General features: G+C 48.6%; 1 long non-coding RNA gene across 1 annotated transcript in view; it reads right to left on the bottom strand.

Annotated features, from left to right (window-relative positions):
- Nucleotides 1–9,296, bottom strand: part of LOC311236691 — a 27,350-nt gene extending 18,054 nt beyond the window's left edge. Inside the window, exon 1 of the long non-coding RNA XR_014620237.1 lies at nucleotides 8,976–9,296. This is a non-coding gene — a long non-coding RNA (uncharacterized lncRNA). The remainder of the gene's footprint in view (nucleotides 1–8,975) is intronic.
- Between the last annotated feature and the right edge of the window lie 7,346 nt (nucleotides 9,297–16,642).

Raw genomic sequence — 16,642 nt, 5'->3', positions numbered from 1 at the left:
CACTTACCCCAGTCTGGACAGTATGTTCGGACGGTCGGATTCGTGGGGAAAAACAACCGATAGCATATTACTCTAGAGCTCTTTCGCCGGTAGAGCAGGGTCTGCCACCTTGTTATCAGGCCCTGGCCGCCACACATTTGATGTATGAGAAGGCAACGGCCGTGACAATGGGATATGACATTTGCATTTGGACACATCACAAATTGGCAAACTTGATTGAAAGAGGCAAATTTGTTCTGACCAGCCAACGGCAACAGGCTTACATGAGGCTCCTGCAGTACTCGGACGTTACGATAAAAACATGCCACGGCAGTAACCCGGCGGATCTGGTACCACTCCCGAGCGAGGGTCAACCGCATGAGTGTGAGGTGGAAGCGACAGGCTTTCGTGAAACTCCGTCCTGATTTGGGAGTCGACCCGCTCGCGATAGCAGAACTCTCACTTTTTGTGGATGGGTCCTGCTATCGGGAGGGGGAAAATTTAAGGTCAGGATACGCCGTCGTACAGTGCAAACCTAACGGAGAAACACTAACAAGAAAGGCCGGACAATGCATGCAACCATGTTCGGCCCAGCTTGCAGAACTAATAGCACTAACAGAAGCATGCATAATAGCTAAAGATCGCACGGTTAACATCTTTACAGACTCTGCGTATGCGCATGGCGTATGCCACCTATTCGCGGCCATTTGGAAGGCAAGAGGCTTTAAGAAATCGGACGGCTCACCGATCCTTCACCACAAGCAGGTTGTGGCGCTTATTCAGGCTGTAAAGTTGCCCAAAAGCATTGCTATCGTAAAGTGCCAGGCACACAGAAAAGACCTGTCCTTTGTGACGACGGGAAACAACGCGGCGGACGAGGCCGCGAAGGCGGCGGCTGCGGTGCCGTCCACAGCTGTTCTGATGTTTGCGGCCGAACTGACGACTGAGGTAACTGAGGATAATTTGAGTGATCTTCAGGACTCAGCCACGCAGGCCGAGAAACAGTCGTGGACGGAGAGGGGGGCTGTAAGGGGGGCAGATGGTCTGTGGAGGAGTCATAACGGTTTGATAGTCGCCTCCATCGATCTTCTGTCCTTAGTGATACCTGAGGCTCATGGTGTTGATCACTGTGGAAGAGCAGAGACCCTGAAACGAATCACGAAAATGGGATTTTGGTCCCCAAAGCTTCAGGCACAAATTGACGTTACACTAGCCAGGTGTTTAACATGCTTACAGGGCAATGTGCGCAAAGGAGTACCGACAGTGGCGGCTTACACACCCCTCCCTGAGGGACCATTCAGACATCTGATTATGGACTATACAGACATGATAACGCCAGTGCAGGGCAAACGATACCTCCTGGTAGTAGAGGACTGTTTTAGTCGCTGGATTGAGGCCATTCCATCTAAACACAAGAACGCGGACACAGTGATCAAGTTCCTGTGTCGCGAGGTCATTCCGAGATTTGGAATTCCCACGATATTACAAAGCGATAATGGCCGCGAGTTCATCGACAAGATGGTTAAAGGGCTGATGCAGAAATTAGGTATAAGACAGCGCCTTTCCTGTGTCTATAGTCCCGGGTCGCAGGGGAAGGTGGAAAGGGCCAATCTGGTCATTAAAAACAAACTGTTGAAAATCTGTATGCAAACTAAGCTTAACTGGATTGATGCTTTGCCACTTGCTCTGATGGCTATTAGAAGCAGCGTAAACCGCCAAACACAGCTAACACCGCATGAAATGCTTACAGGCCGCAGCATGCCAGCACCGCCATTTAGACACCTGGCTAGGGGCCCGGCATTAGATATTTTTGAGCAAGATCTGAAAAAATATCTTCAGCAAGTGACTAAAATACATGAAGCTGTGTTTCGACAGGAGCAGAGAAAGCGAAGGAGGCGGAGAAGGAAGCCACCAAACCGAGACTGATCCCTGGGGACTTGGTCTTCGTAAAGGTCCACAAGAGAAAGTGGTCATCACCCCGGAGAGAGGGCCCGTACGAGGTGATCCGATCGACTGGAACGGCAGTCCAAGTCAAAGGATCAGCGACCTGGTTCCACTTCAATCACTGCATAAAGGCCAGCGGCGATCTCTTGGGGGATACAATCGATCGCAGTTATGCAGAACCCGACATGGAGGGTCCGAGACGGCAACTGGAAGGTGCAGTGCCTGCTGATGCTCCCGCAGATGTTGGCAGCAGTGTGCGGACGGTCGGCCGGGCACAACGACGTCATTAAGAACCGTCACGGTCGACCCGTCCTTGAGGATGACGGGTTTGAGTGGGTAGGAGTCCCACGGGGTTCCGCTCAGGCTCAAGTACCAGCAGACTTTCATGACCAGGCTCAGAATCAGGCGCCCCCTTTTCCCTCCATCGAGGAAGGGGGGGAGAAGATAAGACTACAACCAAACGGGGTGTTTCCCGTAGGACCGCAAGGGCATGTTTTTGATTTTGACCATTCCCCCGTTACAGGCGGGGATACTTACCATTATACTAACGAGCATCGGGTTGTGGGGGTAGATAGGAGAGTTGAGCCTGTCCCGAACCAATCACAGGGGACAGGGGTGAGGGGAAAAAGGGAGGTCAAGGACACTGAGTCGGAAGAGGTGGGGGGACAGGATATGTTCCAGAGGACAGCCGGAACGTTGAGGGACTCAGTGGGCTCACTCTGGGCCAGGTTGAGGGGTTTGCTTCCTTCCGGGGAACAAGATGGGGGCGACTATGACTATGACGAGGAAGACCCGGAGGCTGACCCGATGTATAGGGCGGCTTTAGGGAATGAGTGGTTTAAGTGGGTCCAGTACACGAGCGCGCAGAATCAGATAGAGGATTGTTATGTCTGCTCCAAGGCACGTCCGGATAGGCTGCTGGTGAAGGGCACGAAGTTCAGTTGGGCTCAGTGTGACAGGGACGCAGAGGCATGGGAGGGGCCCCATAATAGTCGCCCTTGGTGCGAGGCAGAGTGTTTGGGGTTTCTCGGCTCTAGTCGTTTTAAGGCGGCAGGAAACGTCACGGATTTCAAGGATGTCACTATGCGGGAACGGTGTAGGAAATTGGATGTACGTGTGCAGGGGGTAGCGACGGGGTTGCCAATACCCAGAGGTGTCAAACTATGGCTGACCAAGGATTTCGAGTGCTTGCAAAAGGAGGGGACCCGGGATGTAGGGGAGGTGGCAGAGGGGCGGTGCACTACTATTTGGAGCATCACGACTAACTGTACGAAAGAAGGAAAGTGTGGACACGGGGTCGTGTTAAAGGGAGTGGATACCAACCCACGGCCTGTAGCTTGCCCTTTTCATGTCCAGGATATGGCACTGGCGGACCAATACTGGCTCTGCGGCGGTAGGAGGTTGAGGAATACACTTCCTTTAGATTGGTCAGGTAGATGTGCCCGGGTTCAGGCGATCATGCCAATGGTGGTCCTACCATTATCAGTGACGGAAGGACCTTCTGAGTCTCCTATCTCTCGAACGAAGCGTAGCTACAAGGCAGACCCAAGGGTGTATCTGGACAGCATAGGACAGCCAAGGGGCATTCCAGCCGAGTTCATGGCTAAGAATGAGATTGCGGCAGGGTTTGAGTCTATTCTGCCATGGATATCGGTCAATAAGAACACCGGGTGGATCAACTATTTGTTTTACAATCAGCAGCGGTATCTCAATTACACCGAGGAGGCGTTGGATGCAATGGGGGACCAGATGCACGCGACCAGTACGGTGGCGTGGCAGAATAGACAGGCTCTGAACTGGTTAATGGCGGAGAAGGGTGGAGTCTGTTCCATGTTTGGACAGTACTGCTGCACATTCATTCCGACGAATGTGGGGCCAGGGGGAAAGTTCTCCGAGGCCATGGCTAAGCTGAAGGATTTGAGGGAGGAATTGAGGGGGAATTCTGGCCGGAATGAAGAATGGTGGGGGAGTGGGGTGTTGGAAAGATTGGGACAGTGGGGAAGCATAGTGATGCAGACGGGGATATCCATTGGGGTGGCAGGGTTGATATTGGTTCTCCTTTTCTGTTGTGGTATGCCTCTCTTGGGTAGGCTGGTAACTTCACACGTAACGAGCCAAATGCTGATGGTGGGACAGAAAGAGATTGAGCCACAAATCGGGCCATATCCTCAGCTTTATGCTGCCTTAGAGGGAGACGAGGGGATAGAGGATTAGGGGTATGGTGAGGTAGGGACATTTTCTTTTTGTTGGTTCTTTCCTTTAAGAGTGACGGGGGATGGTCTGAGCGCAGTTTTGTTGGTTTATTCCTTTAACTAGGAATTTTAGTCTGATTTTCTAATGATCCTTCGGCATAGAGATTGCAACCATTGAAAATCATTGCATTGTTTTTTATTTTTTTATTATTTTTTGTTTATTTTACTTGTGGTCCTGGTCAAACCGGAATGGGAAGGGGCATCGGCAGAGTGTCGGTTCTGAGCCTGAGGAAGCATTGAGAAGAAGTGGTCGGGGGATCGGTTCTGGGGACTGGAGGGACAAAAGGGGGGGGCTAACGCAGTGGGCAAGATGGGCACCTCCCGTCGAAGATGGGGGGACACGTGGTGAGGTCGGTACCAGCGCCTCCCGTCCAGGCATGGGGACATGCTTCTACGAGGACTGGAGGTGTGGCGTGGTGGTTGCTGTATTGGCAAAATGTGACTTTTGGCAATACGGTGAGGAGACTATGGCGTGGGCATGGAAGGGGGGCTGAGCGATGGACACTGGGACTCAATGTTATGGAAGAGACAATGTCATTTTTTTTGGGAGGGATGTTCTATGTTTAGTTCTGACGGTCAACTTCTCCTTTCCCTGATGAGAGTCGCGGTTTCCGGCCGGAACTGTGGCTCATTTGGTAAGCGGTGGAGGTTGGGGGGATTTGTCTGTCAGGTTAGGATTATAAATTGGGGTATTTTTTTTTTTTTTTTTTTTTTTGATGTTTTATTATTACTCTTGTTTTGAGCGGTTTTGTGTTTATTGTGAGAACGGTAGTCAGCCTTTGTTGGTCCGTTAGGGGTCCAGTGAATGAAGTAAGGTTTCTTGTTTAGTTAGACGTTCACATTTTCTTGGTTATATGATTTGGGTGGGACTAGGGATAGCCCCAAATGGGGGAATGTTGGGGAAAATGTGTATACGAGGGTGGAGGTAGGAAAGGGGTTAGTCTTGACTAGTTTAATATAGGTCAACTAGCAGGGCTCAAAGACACTAGGGCGACAGTCTGGCTGATGTTCTTAAAACAGCCTCAAGATAGCAGATGGACATTTCAGTACATCATATCGTGTGTTCTAATCTTGTGTCTTTTCTCTCTTACACACATACACAGCACACACACAGACACAGCACACACACACAGACACACACAGTCGCACAGACATACACACCGACACACACACACATTCCCTGTGTCACAATACACACATACAATACACACACGTCTGTACACAGACGCACACACACACAGACACACACACACATACACACACACACACACAAACACACATATCTCACTCTCTCTTCATGTTCTTAATGTTTTACATCATATCGTGTGTGGATATCATATCTTGCTTATCTCTCCTCATGTTCTCTCTCTCTCCAATGTTAAATCTACGTATCATCTTAATGTACGTCATGTCAGATCTGACATGATGTGACACTCATCATATCTGTCATGGGGGCAGGACTGAGAGGGGATTTAGGGACAGGCAAAGGGTTCCAGGACAGAGTGTTTTTGTTCAAGCTGTGGCGATCATCTTTGACCCATAGCTCTTGCTGTTAACGAACTTCTTTTCTTAAACAAATTACCTATTTGTTACAATTGGAAATATCGTCTCCTGCTGTGTCAAACAACCTTTCCACAACATTGGAAAGGCTTTTATTATAACATTCGTTGTAGTAAAATCATTATGCCTCATTTAGTCATCCTGTTTAGCACTGGTCTCCTACTCGACGGCCGCGGGGAGCTAACGTTAGTAGCCTTGTTGACGTTGTTCAGCCACAGGACATTCAGGAAGTAAAAAGCTAGGAGCTTGCCGATTGGTGCTAAGAACAGCAGGGCGGGTGCAAGCGCTGTGACGTAATTGGCAGACTCGACTGTCAATCAAAATTATATGTTTCCGTCAGAATGAATGAGTGAAGACTTTGTTAAAGGGTTGCAGAATGGGTACAATACAGTACAGGAGGATGAAGACCAGAAAAAGACTTTCGACTTTTTTACATAAGGGTCCTCCATTTTCAATTCATCAAAACATTTAGAGACATACATATATACAGTAGTTTCATTAAAATGCTATTGATTGATTGATTGATTGATTGATTTAAAACTTTATTAACATATTGCAGAATGGGTACAGTACAGCTCAATACATACAATTGTTAAGGGGATGCAGACCAGAGAAAGACTTTAGTCTTGTTTACATCAGGGTCCCCCATTTTCAATTCATCATATTTCATATCTAAATCATATAATATCTCATTGCTAAATATATGCAATATATAATCTAATAATCTAAATCTAATATATAATATAAAAATGCTAAATGCATGGGTATTTTATTTTGTCTTTAATGTTAGCTTGCAAAATCAAATACTGTCTTGGTAAGCCTCATAATGAATTGTTTGGGGTAAAAAAGAAAAACATCGTGATGTGTATCGTGTATCGCCGAAAGGTCAGAAAATATCGTGATATCATATTTAGGCCATATCGCCCAGCCCTAGGATGTTATAATAAAAGCCTTTCCATACATCTGTCCGATTGAAAACGTTATTAACAGACCGCAGAATGGGCACAACGGAGTCAGCACGGGCTGAGATATGAACGGCTAATGCTTGCTATATCTAGGTCGACCTCGGTCGTTGCTATGTAAATACGCTGATGTTATTGAAAGTGTAACTATATAACGTCAATGCCACAAAACGAATGCCTTTGTTATCATAAGTAGTAACTTTTGATGCAGTAGTGTGTGTGTGGGGCGGCGCTGTTCAAAAGTGTCAATGTGTGGACCAGATTGACGCAACACAAGCCTCTTGGGCAAAACATCACGATATCCACGATACGTTTAAAAAGTGTATCGTTAATGAACTGTACCCGATATTTATATAATATCGTCATATCGCCCAGCCCTAATCCAATGTACAGTTTTGTTTGTACAGTTGTACAGTGTCCCCCACCCACCCCTCCTACCCAACCTCCCCCCCCACTCCTACCCAACCCACCCACCCAACCACCTCCAATGTACAGTCCCCCCCCACCCCCACCTACCCAATCCAATGTACAGTTTCTACGTCAAATGTATATACTCTTGTTTCTGGACTCTTTTTGTATCACAAACAGTACTGTAATTGCAAATCTGGTATGTCATAAATGTATAGATGTAGCAGTACTGTCTATCTGTATGTCATGTATGTCATATATGTTACGATGAATTGAAAATGGGGGACCCTGATGTAAACAAGACGAAAGTCTTTCTCTGGTCTGCATCCCCTTAACAATTGTATGTATTGAGCTGTACTGTACTGTACCCATTCTGCAATCTGTTAATAAAGTTTTCAATCAATCAATCAATCAATCAACATGTAGCCGCAACAGTTCCGTTGATTGATTGATTGATTGATTGATTGATTGATTGAAAACTTTATTAACAGATTGCAGAATGGGTACAATACAGTACAGCTCAATACACACAATTGTTAAGGGGATGCAGACCAGAGAAAGACTTTCGTCTTGTTTACATCAGGGTCCCCCATTTTCAATTCATCAGGACATATATGACATACATGACATACAGATAGTCAGTACTGCTACATCTATACATTTATGACATACCAAATTTGCAAATACAGTACTGTTTGTGATACAGAAGGAGTCAAGAAAAGGGAGTATATACATTTGACGTAGAAACTGTACATTGGAGGAGGTTGGGTGGGGGGGGGGTTGGGTACATTGGGATATTGACAACCATACAAGATACACTACACGACCAAGGTACCCATGTACATGGCAAAATACTTCCCAAAGGTCAGTGAATACCACGATCACAACACCAGAGGGAGCTCCACAAATCATGTTAAACCCAGATTCGGCTCAAATAAGGGACTAAACACGTTTCGCAATTATGCCACATCAATGTGGAACGCCCTACCCAAAGCTGTAAAGGAATGTGGATCACTACCCACTTTCAAAACCTCTCTCAAGAGACACCTACGGGAGACTGCAATTCAACACTGGCCCCTGTAAATATCCTAACCCAACCCCCTCCAATGTACAGTCATTTACCTAGTATGGTTTTGTCAATAGTCCAATGTACAATTTTGTTTGTTTGTACAGAGTCTCCCCCCCCTCAATGTACAGTTTTGCTTGCTTATACAGTGTGCCCCCCCCCCCCCCCCCCCAACCACCTCCAATGTAAATTACCCAGTATGGTTGTCAATATCCCAGTGTACCCAACCCCCCCCACCCAACCTCCTCCAATGTACAGTTTCTACGTCAAATGTATATACTCCCTTTTCTTGACTCCTTCTGTATCACAAACAGTACTGTATTTGCAAATCTGGTATGTCATAAATGTATAGATGTAGCAGTACTGACTATCTGTATGTCATGTATGTCATATATGTCCTGATGAATTGAAAATGGGGGACCCTGGTGGAAACAAGACGAAAGTCTTTCTCTGGTCTGCATCCCCTTAACAATTGTGTGTATTGAGCTGTACTGTATTGTACCCATTCTGCAATCTGTTAATAAAGTTTTCAATCAATCAATCAATACTGGGTAATTTACATTGGAGGTGGTTGGGGGGGGGGGCACACTGTATAAACAAGTAAAACTGTACATTGAGGGGGGGGGGGGAGACACTGTACAAACAAACAAAATTGTACATTGGACTATTGACAAAACCATACTAGGTAAATGACTGTACATTGGAGGGGGTTGGGTTAGGATATTTACAGGGAATTTACGTTCGAGCCGCTGCTGCAAGGAAGAAGCAATACGAGGAAAACAATGTGAACATAATTGTACTTACAGATGTTGTGGTTCCAGATGTGAAGTCTTGGTCCAGTACAGTTCTGTTCTCCACAGAGACGTTAGCAAGAGACTCGTTTCATTGTCTCCAACGTGGATGTCTCTGGTCCGACTCACAACAAAGACAACAACACACTTGATCTGGTTCACAATCGGGTTCAAAGTCAGTCGTGTTTGCACGGAGGAGTTGACGGTGGCCGATCACAAATGTGTTGTGTTTAACTTGTCCTTTGATAACGGTTTTGAACCAGAGAAGCGAGTTAAAAGCTCCTCAATGTAAACAGTCTGGCTGTAGAAACGTTAGCTGCTGCGACGCGCGGCCATCTTGCCAAACCACTCGTATTTCCGCGTTCCCGTTTTGCGCTCTGATTGGCCACGCACGTTTCTGGTCATGTGACATGTGCGCCAATCGTGGGACGGCAGCGTGATTACATATGCACGCCGCATTTCTCGGAGACGCTCTCTGATTGGCCGACGCCTGTTTCTACACTGGTTAAACTTAGGCACTCTTCGAAGTTGGTTAAGGTGATGATTCTGACCGGCCCGCGAAAGATTACATGATAATAAAAAAAAAAATTTTTTTTTTTTTTTTTTTTTTTTTTTTTTACTTTTTTTTTTTCATGTCAACGTTCACACGCACAGTATACGCTTAGGAGACATGCTCAGAAGATGTTGGTTCTCTTTGGATCCACCTACATATGTGAACAGACATTCTCAGTCATGACGTTTACCAAGTCCAGGTACAGATCCTCTCTCACTGATGAACATCTGGCAGCTGTGCTTCGCATCTCCACCTCAGACATGCAACCTGACTTTGATGGACTTGTTAAAGCTCAACAGAGACTGGATTTCTCACACTGAATGAAAAAAAAGAACTGAAGAACACTAAAATGTGGAAATATAACAAGTGAAATGGGACACTTGATATTTTTTTTTCTTTTTTTTGCACAGTTCTGAAAACATTAAATGTTTAATATAGGCATGTAAAGTAAAAAAGGCTACAAAACTGGGACACTTTTCTTTACACAGTTCAGTGACATGTCTTGTTTATGTTTGCTATAAGATGATGTGATGTCTTTAGAAAGCTAAGAAAATCCTTGTTTCAATAGTATATGAAACTCAAAATGCCCTTTGTTATTAATGTTTCACATTTTGTTTATCATTTTGGAAATAAATTCTATTTGAATAAATGATATTTTTGAAAGCTAACCTCACCTTTTAATTGCCAAATAATAACATACACTCTTACCAGGGGTCAAAACAATGCCATTTACTGCTTTTTATATAGAAATAAAATGTATATTATGCATAATTGAGTTTGGAATTTTGGCCCGGCCCCCCAACATATTTTCAGTTGCTCATTCGGCCCCCCGGGAAAAATAATTGCCCACCCCTGTCTTAGAGCATGGCGATAGAACGCCAGGTAGTTTGCAGGCTGTTTGACGTGGAAATGGGCAAAGACACAGCTCGTCACGGTTTGGGCAAACGCGTCAGTGGCCAATCAGAGAGTGTCAGTCAGTGCCAATCAGAGAGCGTCTCCGAGAAATGCGGCTAGGTTTCGTAATCACGCAACTGGTTTTAGGCGCCCCGCGTGCCTCTATCCCTTCTACAACAGTGCTCAGGTTCCGGGTTCCTCTGATTGGCCACGACGCCCACGTGACCCTACGCTAGCCTGCCCCCTTCCTGCCGCGCGGAAAGCGCCGCGCTCCCTCAGCTTCCGCACTCCCTCAGCTTCCTCAATTTATAACGAATCATTAAAAAAATATACCGTTAACTGGAATATTGTAGTGACTACATTATTGGTTCGTGTTCTCCTCTGACTGTGTTGTGTAGTGGGAGGGAACTACTAATCTGGCACCGCGGCCAGAGGGGACATCTATTGCGGTGGCACTCGCTGTTGTCATTCATTACTGTGCTGGCGATTACATGTGCTGTTGTTCTGTGTTGACTGACGTGGCTTTGTACATTAAACAAGCATTCCGTTACCTCCGTTTATTCCTATTTCCTCCGGGCACTACACTGGTGACCCCGACGTGGATTTTTGTTACGGCGAATTGTGTACAATAATCAGCGAACGAACATTCTTACAAAATGTCCGGACGAGGAAGACGTTCTGGCCATCGGCAGCCATCACCATCCCCCGTCAGGGAAGCGTGTGGTGCACGCACGCCCACGCTCAAGCTACCCGAGTTCTGGGAGTCGACTCCGGCTGCATGGTTTGCTATTGTGGAGGCGAACTTCAACAAGAGCAACGTGGATGACGACGACGACCGGTACAACCACACGGTGGCAGTGTTGGGCAGCTCCACCGCAGCTCGAGTGGTAGGTTTTTTGTCTGATCCCCCGGCGACGAACAAATATGAGCGCCTCAAGACCCTACTGCTAGATACATTTGAACTGTCCGCTGCAGAGAGGGTGCGCCGCCTATTTGCTATGTCGGAATTGGAAGACGAGAGACCTTCTGCCCGCATGGAGAGGATGCTGAATCTGCTGGGGACAGAAGAACCCATGATCCTCTTTACGGAGCTGTTCATGCGCACGCTGCCGGCACAAGTGAGGATGGCACTGGCCAACACCGACATTGTGGGCCCCCGCGCCCTGGCCAGGGAGGCGGACCGTTTCATTTTGGCCATGCCTCAGCGGTCCACCGACCTGCTTGCTCCCGTGACCGCCCCGCCACCGGACCGTTGCAGGAGAGCGAGGGATGACGCCAGGCCTTCTGGTCAGCACGGTAACGCAGCGGGCCATTGCTTCTTCCATGCCACGTTTGGCGCCAAGGCCAGACGGTGCCGCTCACCCTGCACCTTCGGACCTACGGGAAACGGCGGGGCCGGCGCTCAGTAGTGGCCCTGAGCGCTGGCGTAACCAACAGGCTGCTCTTCATCCGAGACACCGCCTCTGGTCGCAGTTTCCTTTGCGACACGGGTGCCCAGTGGAGCATAATTCCGGTAGAGAGGTCGGATGTGGCAAAAGAAGAGCGCGGTCCGCAGTTGGCGGGTGCGGACGGCACGCCCATCCGCTCTTACGGCACAAGGGTGGTGGACGTATGCTTCGGAGGACAATGTTTTTCGTGGGATTTTGTCGTTGCGGCTGTCACATTCCCCCTCCTTGGCGCGGATTTTCTGTGCGCCCACAACCTGCTAGTGGACGTGGGGAACAAGCGCCTGGTCAACTCGCAGACTTTCGCTTCCTTTGCATGTACGCAGGGGGAGGCCGTCTACGGCGGGTGGTCCAATACACTCACCGAAAGTGACCAGTACCTTCGGCTGCTCGCTCAGTTCCCCGACCTGGGCAAGCCCACTTATTCTGCGCCCACAGTAAAACACGGGGTGGAGCACCACATTGAGACCAGCGGGCCTCCCCTCTACGCCAGGGCCAGACGCCTCAACCCGGAGAAGCTGGCCGTCGCCAGGGCGGAGTTTGCGCACATGGAGCAGGTGGGCATCGTTCGGCGCTCGAACAGCCCCTGGGCGTCTCCCCTGCACATCGTCCCTAAGTCAGACGGTGGGTGGCGCCCATGTGGGGACTACCGCCGCCTCAACGACGCGTTCAAGCCTGACCGCTACCCGGTCCCGCATATCCAGGACTTTGCGGCGAACCTAGCAGGCAATCGCTTCTTCTCAAAAGTGGACCTGGTACGGGGGTACCATCAGGTGCCAGTGCACCCCGAGGAAGTCCCTAAGACGGCCGTCGTCACGCCCTTTGGGCTTTTCGAGTTCCTGCGAATGCCGTTCGGCCTGAAGAACGTGGCGCAGACCTTCCAACGCCTCATGCACTCAGTGCTCCGGGACCTACCATTCCTCTTCGTCTACTTGGACGACATCCTCGTAGCGAGCGCCACAGAGGAGGAGCACCTGTCCCACCTCTGAACCCTGTTCTCACGGCTCAGCCAGCATGGGCTGATCGTCAACCCGGCGAAGTGTGAGTTCGGGCGGGGCGCCATCGACTTCCTCGGGCACCGGGTCTCCGCAGAGGGGGTGACCCCCCTCCCCTCGAAGGTGGAAGCTGTCGCCGCATTTCCGCGCCCCCGCACAGTCAGCGAGCTCAAGGGGTTCATCGGGATGGTGACCTTTTATTATCGCTTCCTCCGCCACATCGCTCACATCCTGCGGCCTCTGTACGACGCCCAGAAGGGCAAGACGCTGAAGCAGCCGGTGGACTGGACGGCGGAGCGGGTCAAGGCTTTTCAGGACACCAAGGAGGCCCTGGCCAGCGCGGCCATGTTGGCCCACCCCTCGCCCTCGGCGCCCACCGCTCTCACCACGGATGCCTCTGATTTTGCTGTGGGAGCGGTGTACGAGCAGTGGGTTGGGGACGCCTGATAGCCGCTTGCCTTCTTCAGCCGCCAGCTGTCGCCCAGGGAACAGAGGTACAGCACGTTCGACAGGGAGCTCCTCGGGCTGTGGCTTGCTGTCAGGCACTTCCGTTTCTTGCTGGAGGGACGCAAGTTTACGGCCTACGTGGACCATAAGCCGCTCACGCACGCCATGTCCAAGGCGGCACAGCCGTGGTCCGACCGCCAGCAGCGCCAGCTCGCCTACGTGTCCGAGTTCACCACGGACATCCAGCACGTTGCTGGGAAGTCCAACCAGGTGGCAGATTGTCTCTCCAGGGCGGTGGTCGGTGCGGTGCAGCTGGGTTTGGACTACGTCAGCATGGCTGCGGACCAGGCCGCCGATCCTGCCGTCCAAGCTCTCAAGTCGTTGGACACTGGACTGCGCCTGGAGGAGGTAGTGTTCGGTGACGCAGGGGTTACGCTCTTGTGCGACGTCTCCATGGGTCAGCCGCGGCCGGTAGTCCCCGCCAACTGGAGACGCCCTGCCTTCGAGGCCATACACGGCTTGTCTCACCCTGGCAGGAAGCCGTCCTCGCGACTGGTGTCGGAGAAGTTTGTGTGGCAAGGGCTCAAGAGGGATGTTCATCCGTCACGATGGCCACAGGACTCCGCTACGTCCTCCTTATGACGGGCCTTTCCGCGTCATCGAGGCCAGGGCCAAGAACTTTGTGGTCGACGTGGGGGGTAGGCCTGAGTGTGTGTCCGTGGATCGCCTCAAGCTGGCCCACTTGGACCTTGAACTGCCCCTGGACTTGGCCCTGCCGCCGCGCAGAGGCCGGCCCCCGGTCCTACCTCCCCTGCCACGCCGTGGCCATTCCCCCCTGCGACCCCTCAGACCCCCCCGCAGCTCGCAAGCGTCTGGTCACTGCCCCCCATCCTGCTCGGCAGGAGGATGTGACGGACGTTGTCACACCCCCTCCCGCACCTCCTGACTTTACCTACAATCGTAGGGGCCGGGCCATACGCCCTCCTCACCGTGAGGATTTCGTATATTGAGGTGAACACTGGGGGGGCTGGTGTAGTGACTACATTATTGGTTTGTGTTCTCCTCTGACTATGTTGTGTAGTGGGAGGGAACTACTAATCTATTGCGGTGGCACTCGCTGTTGTCATTCATTACTGTGCTGGCGATTACATGTGCTGTTGTTCTGTGTTGACTGACGTGGCTTTGTACATTAAACAAGCATTCCGTTACCTCCGTTTATTCCTCTTTCCTCCGGCACTACAGTACAACCATTAATAATGTACAGGAAATGTATTGCTCATGAAAAAAAATACATTGTTTGAATTAGTGATTATAAAAAGACACATTTTTACAAAAAAGTCACTCAAGGATTACAATTATGAGTCCCATCATTTCTGCAGTGTCCTGTTTGTTGTGAGAGTCAGTCTGTGTGGTGCTGCCCTCTGTCTCTGAGCTGAAAGACTGCGGTGGTGGTGTCTTCTCCAGCCTCCATCTGATGCCGGGGAGCAGGTAACAGCCTCAGGATCCACTGGGTAGGAGCTTTTCCCCTCCTCCTGCTTCTTCTCTGACTCCCACTGACTCTCAGCTTCCAGCCCACCTGCTTGACAGACAGCTCCTCTGGGGAGAAGTCTTTAGTGTCCAGGGTCAGGAGGGCAAAGCTCCAGTTTGTATGAGACTGGCTGGATGGCCACAGAGGCTGGGACACACTCTATCTGCAGAACTCCACTAAGTGTGTCTGACTCTTAACCACCACTGGCTGACTGATTATGACGATTATGATGCCCTCCCTCCCACAGGTGATTTTCTTTTTTTTTCTTCTCCCCCCCCCCAAAGAATAATGATGTATGATAAATATAATAATAATTTTAAAAGTCCTGCCTCTGAATACCATAGTCCAATCGGTTGCAGCATCTAATTTTGTTCAGGAATGAATCTCAGAATCACTGTCTGACTCCATGGGCGACTTCTCTCTGGCTGCCGATCGTCCCTCAGTCCTCTCGTACATTCATGTGCCTGGTGCCAATGTATGGCAGCCATTGAGCCTGCGTAGCCCAAGGTTGGGTGCTACCAGTGGTGGTGAAGGAGGCAATTTCCACCCTACATTGTGGGGAGCGCTTTGAGTGTCTAGAAAAGCGCTATATAAATGTAATGAATTATTATTATGTGTTGGCATTTTTTATTAATTTTTTTAACACCACGACCTCCAATGCATTTCTATGGGTTATTTTAGTGCAAGCCCTTACGGGCTTTCGTCATATGTAAGTCACAATAATAAAACAAATAGTCTATTGGCTGAGCGTGTGGCATTCGTTTGACATCACATCCGGAATCACGCCAACCAGGAAATAACTAATAGTTGTCGTCGATGAAAATTGATAATAATCACAAGATACATTCAGTGCTGGATCTAACTAAATGGATTTATAGACACATTTATGGAAAGTTCAAGCCCGGACCACAAAGCTTCTGGAAGGGTTAGCGCGACACGCAACGGCTCTTCCAATTCGTTCGGCGATGTTCTACTGGCAGCAACAAACATGTCACCTTTTTCACCTCTTATCAGTTTGCAGGTCTGGTTATATACTGTAGTTACTGAAACTGAGTGAATATGGCACAGCCCCACCTAGAATATTTTCACCAGCCGCCACTACACTGTTTTTCTCCTATTTTTATATTCAGAGTGAATTATATTGTTTACACTGTTTATTTGTTCTCATTTTATTGCCTATATTTATGTCTTTCTACTATTACCCTGCCCATACATGTACTTCCCCTCCACCATGCTGCCATGACGCCTGCATTTCCACAAGGGGATCAATAAAGGAATATCTTATCTTACAGTATCTTATCCTCCAAGATCTTGTGTTGAAGTTTGTGGAGCTGCTGCATGTTTCTCTGCAGTCGGTCCCACTGGCAGAGAAGAGGTGGGACCTCTGGCCAGAGACTGCAACATTAATAATAATAATAATAATAATAATAATAATAATAATAATAATAATAATAATAATAATAATAATAATAATAATAATAATAATAATGATGATGATGATGATGATGATGATGATGATGATGATGATGATGATGATGATGATGATGATGATGATGATGATGATGATGATGATGATGATGATGATGATGATGATGATGATGATGATGATGATGATGATGATGATGATGATGATGATGATGATGATGATGATGATGATAATAATAATAATAATAATAATAATAATAATAATAATAATAATAATAATAATACATCTATCTTATATAGCGCTTTTCCAGGTGCTCAAAGACGCTTTACATGGGTAGGAGAGACAAAACTATGGCAAAACAAAAAACAGAACAAAAACAGAATAAAAATAAT

This window comes from Notolepis coatsorum (assembly GCF_963971535.1).
Source record: "Notolepis coatsorum genome assembly, chromosome: 11".
NCBI classification, from domain to species: Eukaryota; Metazoa; Chordata; class Actinopteri; order Aulopiformes; family Paralepididae; genus Notolepis; species Notolepis coatsorum.
The sequence above is the reverse complement of the archived record's forward strand: the minus strand, read 5'-3'. Positions and strand labels throughout refer to the sequence as shown.